Genomic DNA, 11,686 nt, shown 5'->3' with positions numbered 1-11,686 from the left:
GGGTAGTGCTTTAATATAACGTAGTTGAAATGGACAACAACCTGTTAGAGCTACGGACATAAACTTTTCCAAAATAAATGATAAATCCAGGAAATTTGTTTGTTTGAAGACTCATGTTTCTTAGTCCAATAACGTAGCTAGTGTTGCGACGATTAATTTCCAATGTTGAAGAGAATCGTAAAATCCAGTATGTAATTTTAAAATCTAATAAGAAAAGGAGATTCAGTCTTCGTATAAGATCATATTTTATCATGCAGAATGAAAATTGTTACTTAAACTTAAGATGAATCGAGCTCAACCCTAATATTCAACGATTTAGGAAACTTAACTAGTAACAGAAGGTAGTAGAAACGTCTGTTTTATTTCTTAAATCTTTAACGCAATAGCGAACAATGCTGAGCCGGGTAATGTTGAACAAAGTAACATCGATTGGAATAATATTATTTAAACCAACGTTGGCCAATGCTACGATAACTTTACTTGGAACAATAAACTAAATTAAAATAATATCGATTGAAACAGCGTTATTTGGGACAATACCAAGAATAACAATTTTCAGACTAAACAATTTCAATCAGTATGATTGATCATCAAAATCTCGAAGATCGTATACCCCATTCTACTGGCATACACGAAACACGAAAATACGAAATTATTTATCTAAAATACGAAAGCTCGATCAATCTTTCTTGCGGGAAAGACACTGAAACGGCAAGATTACCGAACAAAATAGCTACGTTGATGATAGTTATATGGTTTATCGTGTTGTTTAAAGTTCTAATAACTTTCTTTTTAAGCCGGTCAAACTATTTCCCGCACGCCAGTACCTATCCTATTCCTGGTAACAACGTGTCCTTGTAAGGATATCAAGAAGGATCACGCGAACCAGTGGTTTTAAGGCAAGAAATAGCGCACAGTGTTATGTGAACACGTCTTTCTGCCCGTAAAGACGGCTCTGCATGCTTCTAAACACGTCTTTTCGGTCTTCAGAATTTATTTTTACGCCACCATAAAACCTGCCTCAAAGAAATTATGCTATTCTGAATTTAGGCAGAAAATTTCCCTAGCAAATGGAAATAATATACATCTGTTGTTGTGCAGTAGACATATATGAATATCGTTATAGTTCTTTGGCATTTTATATGTTACCTTTCGAATTTAAATGTACGCGTTTTAACATACGCGTAAATTTATTATGGAAAATTATAATATTTCTGAATTTTTGATACCACGCTATCGACATTTTTATGCATTATATCGATGTTATCTTTTATAAATTACGTATAATTTTACAGATTGCCATGCTTTTCTTATCGAAAATAATTTTATACCGCTATCCAATGGAGATATGGAACATTGTTATTTACTATTTTTATCTATGAAACCTTCAAGATTCTATCGCTGGAATTGTGTTTCTGTTCCACTTTTTTATGCGACGAAGCATCACGGATTACAAAAGCAGCCGTTTTCAAAAGATCTTAATTCTTCCATACCAGAATATCTTAATGGAAGTTTGTTATATCGTATCACACAAATTAAGAAATTGTTTTAATACTATACAGAATATCAGAAAATAAAAGAGGGGGGTAAAAGTAAATAAAAAGAATCGTTTACATTATATCAAATAAACCATACTATCGTTTAATCGCTGGTCAGATAAAAGTGTGTCTCTTTTATATAAAATTCTTGTACTTTGAAATTGTATCTTATACAAATTTTCATAATATAAGTTAACCGCGTACGAGATGAAGTAAAAAATTGTCTAATATGTCAATTTCAACTTCTCAGCGATTTCTAGCTCAATTCTTCATTCCATATTTACTGTTGTACGCTAAACTTGTCTTTTTTCCTGTTAAATGAACAGACAGATAAATAAAATACGACCGTGCAAGAATTAACCTGAGCTCGCGAGATGCATTCAGTTACGAGGTCTTAGGTGGATCAATAAATCTCCGAAGTACAAGGAGAAAAAAAAAAAAAAAAGAAAAGCAACAAAGAAGAGAAGAAATGAAATGCACGAGCAATTTCATCGATTCCCGCAGGATCCGTTAGGAGTTAAACGCGCCCTTAAAAGCATCCGCCATGAACTGGTGCAATCTCTGATGATCTTAGCGGCAGAATGGTGCCACGCGAAGTCGTTTTCTACGCTTCTGGTGAACGCCTCTTCTCACCGACGATTTCTAACCACCGTTGGTCAGGTCGAGGCGCGTTTTAACCTTTTTTATAGCTTCTTTTTTACGACTTGTTACGACAATACATCCTTTGACTCTCGTCACCACCTACTCGCCTTTTTCACTCGCTCGCCTCTTGACACGCACTCACCCGCGATAGCATCCATCTCCACCGTCGCCCACGCGCGCTAACTTTTGTAAATATCCACAAGCACAGCGCCATCCATCTGTCAAGCGCATACTCTGCTATTTTCATGTAGTAGTTTCGTTAACTGGGCCATCTTCTAACGTCTCGCGTAATATCGTACGTTTCGACGAGAAACGAGAGACGTTAACAAAAGATAGATCTTTGATTCGATCAGCATTCACAGATAACAGTTCGGGATAAAGTTCTTGAAATTAGAACGTAACAACGAAGTTAGTTCTTCTTTTTTTTAATTGTACGAACAAATGTCGTTATACTCTTCGATATATTATTCGAAGCAATTATTCGTTGTTACTGTTTCGGTGAAAATTGTAACTTTCTTTTGGATGTATGAATTTTTATAACGATTTCCTGAGTATTATGTCATTTGATGGTTAAGAAGAAGATTTGAATTAATACGAAAACTTGAGAGATTCGAAGATATAAGTCTTTTCATTTACTTTCGAAGATATTTTTCTTAAGGAGAATAATATTATTTCATAATATGATATTTTTATAACGATATTTCTTAGATGCCTTGCCCGATGATAAAAATATATATTTAATTTCAGAATCAGATGTAAAGATAGCATCGACGTGTGATTGGCCGATGGCATATCGAATTTTAAAATTGTTCTTTCACAAAACAAGAGAGATCTAACTTATATTTTTCATCTGCGAACCTCGTATTATCGTATACATTAATTGCACTGTAACGTTATATTACGTTACATAAAGAACGTCAGAGCGTTTCCAAATTTTTCATCCACGACGTATCTTACAATACTTGTGCGATTTTTATCGACTCTCTTCCAACTATCAATAACTGAGAACGTTATAAAGGCGGTGTATAAAAATATCATTTAATAATAATCGTCCTCCACCTTTTCTTCCGGTGAGACGTGTTCAGACTTCGATTAAGGAACACAATCGAAGAAGATAGGTTCAATCGAGTATGATTTCAGCCTCGGCAGGGATAGAACGAAGAAAAGGAGTGCGGGATGAGCGCGATGAGAAACACCGATACCGTGAACGCTTGCAAACATAGCCGTGTACACGTGACTAGACAACGTGAGTAGAGAACGTGAGTGGCGCAAGGAAAAGCTGCCGAGAATGTGAAGCGAAGGCTCTAGATTAAATACCGATATGACGAGCATCTATTCTCTAGGGAACCTTTCGCTGTAGCCAGCGCGTGGCCAGAAACGGCCAGGAAAGCGAAACAAAGGGGTTGCTTCAAAGAATTTCTTGTCGCAACGCGAAATAGCCGCCCTGCAATTTTGCGATATTGTTTCCTACCCTTCAGATTCTTGCTGCACCTTTCTTCTGGTAGATGTGAAACTATATATATATATATATATATATATAGTTATATATATAGTTATATATATAGTTATATATATATATATTTTATTTAACAGGTTTCTTAATAAATAAATAACAAGTAAATATTTGGCGAAATTAGTATTCAATCTTTTGGTGATCTTCTTTCTCATTGTCAGTTGGAATTATAATTATCTTACAATCTTCTGTCGCAACTAGCTGCCCTGTAATTTTACTGTTCTTTATCTCTCAGACTCTTGTTGCATTTTTTACTACGTACTACGTAACGTACTGTGTGATGAATGGATGTAATGCAAAGTTACTTATACTAATTAACGAGATTAATAATAAATAAACAACGAGTCAGTGTTTGATTAAATTAGTATTAAATTGCTTGCTGATCCTCTTACTCGTTGTCAGTTGGAAATGAATCATGTTACGTAGAAAGGATGCAGCCTATAAAAATGAAGAATTTTTCAGGTGCAACCACAGTTAGATTTTAGCATATTTTGATAAAAGCAGAATCATCTACCGATACTGTGTTAAGCAGCGGTATAAAATAAATTTGAGTAGGATTTTCAGCTTCTCAGCTGAATGCTATCAAGACACGACTTCGCATCAGAAAGAAATTGGAAAACAATGATACTGGAAAATTGTATTTTCAAATCATATTGCCTAAGGAACGAAATATTACGTTTTTACAATTCTGCATGCTTAATTAAATATGCAGATTGCCTTACGGATTCTGAAAAACGTATAGAAACGGTGAATGTTGTGGAAATATGCGTGTATGTTTTCTTCTGTGTTCTTGGAATGTCAGGAACGTATTTACAAAAATGCTGACAGTTTGACAGATTGAGTGGATGTAATCGGCAGTGTGGAAGCACTGATATACAAGCACGAGTGTACGATGCATAAACTTCTTTGAATATCGGAAAGCGGGACTTGAAACCTTTTACATAGAATTGGATGCGTGTCATGTTAGGTTGTCACCAGCAGATAATCATTTGTTAACTTTGAAACGGTTCCTCGAAGATGAGACGTACTTCAAAGTGCAATTACCATTCTAAACGATTTCTCTTGAAACGAAAACGCTCTGAAAATATCGCGATATATCATCGCGATATATCATCCTTTACGTTCTAAACTACTCAATTTTAGTTCTAAGATACTAATTGAGAGTGGTATAAAAATAAACGCGGTCACGTCAACGTTTATAACGATTCGTAACAATTCAAAATATTCCTCGGAAAAATAAAGTATTGGTAAAAATTAGCAAGTATAGAAAGCTTGGTCCGAATCCAAAGTTTTGGTAAATCGTAACTTTTACGAATACTTTCATCTGCGACTTTTTATTTTAAAATGCGCAAAATGTTTCAAACTTCGTTAATTGAAAAACAAAAAAATGTGATTCTTAACAATTAGTAGGAATACCAGAGCAAACTTCTAAAACTCGTTGATTCAACGAAATCGGTAAATTCCTGCGCAAGAGGATATAAAATGTTCAAGTACAAACCATTTAAAGAACGAACACGAAATCTTCGCTTGAAGCGGGGAAGAAAATTGCCTGAAAATGTTCCCAGCCATTAATTGCAACGAGCGGATAACTCGGCCTGCCGTTTTAACCCAGTTATCAAACAGTTCCACGGTATTTGTACTGCGAGTGAAATTACATTCGTTAACCTACTATTTTTCTTGCCAAGGTATTTATTCTCGGCGCGTTAACAATCTCGGGATATATTTTTCGAAATTGTTCACGTGCTTCGTGCCGCTTGAAACAGCACGGCAACGTTCAAAGAGTAGAATTCATACGAGGGGAAATCTTACGCAAGGTCGAGCCAAAGAAACGTGTCGTTAATTGAAAAGGAACCGATTGCTTTTTAATTAACTCGTTACTTTGTATCAAGCGTACGTCGATAGACGAGTATAATCGAGCCTTTTGTACGCGCCCGTTATCCTCCACATTCACGATAGTTTATTTAACAAGCTACGTGCCTCTTCCTTTCTCTCGTTAATACCCTCTCACGTTCTTCCTTCTCCTCTGTTCCCGCCACGTTCTGACGTTCCGCTCCACGACAATGGCATTTCTATTGTCGCTTTGTGAACGGTCCCGCGATTCCGTAATTATAATTGAAGCGACAACGCGGCGAGGGACGAGCACGAAAAGGGAGGTTAATCGTCAAAGCGCATCGACCACTCGTTTTTTAATAATGAGATTTCGCGAGGAACGACCACCTTCCTTGGCGCGACAATTTCAAAAACAGAAAGCATTGTCTTACCAGTCAAAGCGTATACCTCGCCGTCGATTTTCTGCTCGGCGATTAGTTGCATCGTCTCACTTACCTGAAACAGAGATGAAAGACTATCGTTAGAGAGAAATTTACAGACACGACAATCGTTTCGTTTGGAAATTTCGGACAGATAATGGTTACGTTATTACGTGTATACCTTATGCAGCGTATTTGCATTTGCCAGTTTTGTCATTTTATTATGCATATAAAAGCAAGTTTTTTGTTTTTTAAATAAGGTACGATATAAAACGCGTTATCGATATCGAAGTAGTAAAATAATTTGTAAGATGAAGATAAAGGAAATTTTTTAATCAATTGTATACCAGTTGCTTTCCCATTTTGTTCGTTGTTAGTTCAATGCAAGCGTAGAGTGAAAAAAAGTTAAAACACGAAATAATTCATCGATCGTTAGAATTTTAGAGGATATTAAGAGGAAAAGAGTAACTATACGGCAGAAACTAATCCTAAATAAAAAATCCTATATAGAATAGAAATCTGCGTATGAAGAACAATTTCAATTCTATACAATTTGAAAAATCGATTTCAGATTCCAACAAAAGTGTATAAACTATATCGTCAATTACGCTTCGAATTTTTCATATTCGTTTTCCTCTTACATTTTGTTTTCACGATTTTATATTTCTGAAAAAGATAAACGCAAATCACGTTATTTTTCATACATGATGGACAAATACAGGCGTAATGAATCAGAAACAGTAAATTTCAGAAAACCTTTATTTACAAGCAATTTTTTCACATTTTCACCATCGCACTCTCGTTGGCTACAAGGAAATTGATGTTTGTAGAGGAATAAAAGGTATAATAGCGTTAATCTTTTATTAAGCTTTTACAATATAAAAGTATCATTGGATGCTTTCAAAATGTTTATTGTATCGAATGGAAGATGCTTAAGGGATTATTTGAGCCTGTAAGAAGACTCGAAGTAAAAGGATTCTTCTGGATGGTCCTTCGTTTGCCACAGCCATTAGATTCTCGCGGAAGTGAAACGCTATGTCTCTGCTATGTCGTAACATCCAAGCGTTTATGCTGCTGCACACCGCTCGAACGCGTCTAAATACACGCTGGTTCATGAACACAGGTGGAATAGCACGTAAATTGGATGCAGGGCCAGGGAACTCCAGCTAGTGGTTAAAGGAAGCAAGGTAGATGGAATGACACGGACGAAAGGAAAGAAATGGGGAAACGAATTGGAAGAAGGGAAAAAGTGAGTGGAGAGAAGGACGATGAAGCAGATGACCTGGCGTAGTTACCGCTGCACCTGAAACAACTTAGTTCTTGTTACAAAAGAAAACTCGATGAACGAATATTTGAATTTTCTAGATTCTTATTTTATTATTTTCCTACAAATAATACGTTTACAGTAGAAACAATTGAATATCACGTATTACTGGTCTATTTATTATTAACAAAAGGAAAGAAACTAAATAAATAACGTTTAGTAATAAAACTGCTAAAATTGAAAAACTGAGCTAAAATTGGAAAATAAAGCAGCACCAAGAAGAAGATACAGTGTTAATTAAAGAATGTGGAAGTTGATAAAGAAATATGTTCCACATAAATTAGGAATAATCGTTGAACGAATAAAATGAAACTTATTAACAGCGTAATTATTGAAATTTGAATCGACGAACGTATCATTGTCAATATTTTAATAGTAAAATTCTATCATTTAAAAAAAAAGTATGTAATTGCTAATAACGATTTTTCATGAAATTATCTTTCAGTTTCTTTCACAATCCTTGCAGCTAAACAGTATAAAACAGAATCACATTCAGGCAATAGAAAGAAGCACAAAAGAACGGCAATGAACAGCAACATTCAACGAAGGAATGGAAACGATCAGTGGAAAGTAGGTTAAGTAACCGAGAGCGGAAGTGGGAAGACAGCATCAGTCGAATCTCGAGATTACCGTGCAGATCAACACCGAGGGATGATAGTCCGCGCAACACGGGGCAGTTTAAATTTAACCGTCAGAGTGTTTAAGTGCTCTTCTGCTGGCCCTTTTCCTTCCACCCTCTCTGTCCTTCTTATCCCTCTCTCTACTCGAGGAACTAAGTGACTGTGAAAGCGGTCGAGCTTCCCACCCGTTTCAACGGCTGCAACGTGCCGTGGATTAAAATGGGTCTGCTGGAAACGCCTGAAAAAACCTCTGCCAGCGGAATTTTTTACGTTTTGGAAAATTAAAAACAACGGGTGCCACGTCCAGGATACGACTTGAAATAGAATTTGATCTGCAGCTGTAAGCTGTTCCACAAAACACTCTGAAAATGCGAAAAACATGCAGCCCTGTAAATGGATCGTTATTCATGCTGAGATCGAATCGATGTTTGATTCACTTAAAAATATATTTAATAGAGAAGGAAGATATAAATGAATAATTATCAGCTATATGAAGGTAGGAGAATATGCTATGAAATTAATTATTACCAACTCGTCGTTCAAATTTTTAATCACTTAGAAATAATAATTCTCCTATTTGAAGAATTATTATCCATCGTTTTATTCCCGTTAAAAAAATGTTTGCTCGTGTCATAATTTATAAAAATCCATTTATCTTTATTATCTTTTAATTCCGTAAATATGAAAGTTTCAATTTGACAGGTTAAAGAATCAGTAATTAATAAAAATCACGAGTAGACACACTTGTCTCAATTTCAAATGCATCGGACAAAGAACGAAGCGAACCGGACAATATCTTTATTTTAAATAATTCAAGTAAAGCATTTTACTTAGCAACCGTTAAAACTAACGATCTTCATAACCAAATAAATCACACCTTGCATTTCAACGTATTTTTTTCAAATAACCATCTACTAACACGCATGCTAGTAAGTCCACAAGAAAGTAACTGTAAAAGCGAAAATAATAATCGTAACGTTGCAACCTTATTTAATCCTCCGACCCATCGAACAGATCTGAGGTCCAACATCCTGCAGGCACAAATATCGACCAAAAGCTCAAGGCACACTAAACATGGTACAAAACTACGTGTCGCTCTGGACCAACAAATACCATCTGTTCCCCGTAACACGTGTCAATTTCTAGATTCCACCCCCGCCGTTTTGCAATCAACAGCCAGCGGGCGCAGCCCTCAAGCTGCACGGAGCAACGTAGTTCGACGAATTACGGCGGCAGGTCGGAATCACGAAGGAATGTTTGTCAGGTTCTCGTACAGATAACACGAGACCGATATCCTAGCAGTCTACAAAACGGCGGCACGTTTCCAGCATGGTTGAGAAGGTAGAACGAGCAACATCCCGCGGGCTGCGCGAGCTTATCCTTTTTACCGTAGGATTCGCCGTTTTCCCAGACAGCCTCGTACCATTTCGTAAAGTCATCTATTTGCGGGATTAACGTACCGCGGATACCAAGCAACTTCCTGCTAGGTAAGCAGGGGAAACTTTTCGAACCAACCCAGGGAACAGGGAAAGAAGAGAAAAAGAGCGAATGAGAGAGAGAGAGAGAGAGAGAGAGAGAGAGAGCTCAGGCTCGAACGAAAATTAGTTTCACTTTTTTCCCCGAGCCCTTCCACCCCTTCGCTAGTTCTTCCTCCTCCCTGTTAGTCGACGATCCACCCCCACGCCGGCTCTTGCGGCATCCAGCCACTCTCATTCGCCTCTGTCCGCGGAAACATAATCTTTTCTTTGAAATTGCTTAGAACCCTCCGGGCGTTCCGCTACTCTTCTTCCTTTCGCGATGACTTTACATGAATATTTAGTGGCCTCGTAAGAGAGCTTTCGAATTGCTGTGTGTGTAGATGGATAAATTAGAAATGCCAGCGTTCTACCGTTGCCTGAATGGACCACACGAGAAATCTTTAATCGTTAAACACCCGGTGAACCGATCGTGATTGTTGAAATTCTCAGGGGTGGTCACCTTTGGTGGCTAAAAAGTTAGAGAATGTTAAGGTTGAGGTTAATGCGTTTGGAGAATTGCAAGAGTAGGTTGGGGAGTTGTTCCTACTGATGTCCGGACATAGTAACATTAACGTTGCTGACGGTACGTTGTGAAACAAATGTTACCGCAGTTGCGACATATTTTTGGAAAATGCGTCAATGTTTATGAAATGAGAAACGTCGATTCACGTTTCACGTATTCAACGTTCATAAAATGAAAACGTCGATTCACGTTTCACGTCTTCAACGATCATAAAATGAAAACGTCGATTCACGTCTACCATCAATAATGTATTAACTTATAGCGCGTAATAAATTTGGTATAATCTAAATTTTATAACAAATTGTAGGGCGAGATTGCAGGATATTGTAGCATGAAATGTTTAATGCAGTTCGAGAGGAATGCCGAAGTAGTTTCAGTTGATGCGATTCAATTGACATAATGTTTTCATATTTTGATGTTATAATTTAAGCATCACTCTGAATCATCAACTACTAGCTACGCTTTTAGGTAACTAAAGTGTGACTATCTTTATTTTCTCCCTTTATATTTTTCACACTTTAAACGTTAATTTAAAATGTCGTTTTAAGAGAATAATTGCAATAACTGCACATGATAATTTATATATATATATATATATATATATATATATATATATATATATATATATATATATATATATATATATATATATATATATATATATTAGGATATTTTAACTCGACCAGTGAATATATTTACTGTATCGTAATAAATAATTATAGAAAAATTTGCAAGAAGAACCATAATGCACGGAGATTACAGTATGCTTCACAGGACTAACTTGTAAAGCTATTTGATATTATGAATTCTTTTCTCTTTGGGATGGGCGTACAGTTTGACCAATGGTCAACTATATGTTCGTCCATTAGAGTACAATTATTCTACACATAAAATCGCATTTAATAAGGATTCACATAGTTTAAACTCAAAACCTAGTACCACAGAACAGGAAATATAGTTTTACCTTGTAAAAAATATAAAAATTATAAAAATAATTATTGTAACAAATTACCAAAGACATCAATTTACAATAAATATTACAAAGTTATTTAATTTGATTGTGTTATAATAGAAAAAACACTTTTCATGACTTTCATTCGTTGCGTACGTTACAAAACACCAGTCATCCGGAATGTCACCGGATGGTATATAAGAAACATCCGACTCGCGCGCGAGCGCATTTTCGCTTAAACTCTCGTGTGGAGAACATCGACAACTTTCAAGAACTTTTGTTGACATATTGGTAAGTTTTTCTACCATTACAATTAAGCTATTAAATTGTAACGTCTAAACTATTAATTTAGAACATTTATACTATTAATTTATAATAATTGAACTATTGATTTATAGCATTTAAGCTAATATGTTATAACATTTTAACTAATAATTTATTAAATTTAAATTAATACTTTATAACATTTCAGCTATTATATCATTTAAACTATTAATTTAGTGTATTTATGCTATTAATTTATAACAATTGAACTATTCATTTATAGCATTAAAATTTGCAAGAAGAACCATAATGCACGGAGATTACAGTATGCTTCACAGGACTAACTTGTAAAGCTATTTGATATTAATGATTCTGCGGCAAAGTAGATTAAATACATCATCTTAATAGAGAAACTTTTAAATAGGTTCAGAGGACAAATTACAAGTTCCCAAACTTTTTTAAAGAACTTTTGTCGTGTATTTTCGCCCCCTTATGATAGTGACGTTAGAATTTATGTATAAACTCTTTTACTGTTTAGTAACGT

This window comes from Bombus impatiens, unplaced genomic scaffold (assembly GCF_000188095.3).
Source record: "Bombus impatiens unplaced genomic scaffold, BIMP_2.2 scf_0155, whole genome shotgun sequence".
Taxonomy (NCBI): Eukaryota; Metazoa; Arthropoda; class Insecta; order Hymenoptera; family Apidae; genus Bombus; species Bombus impatiens.
Note: the sequence above shows the minus strand (reverse complement) of the source record.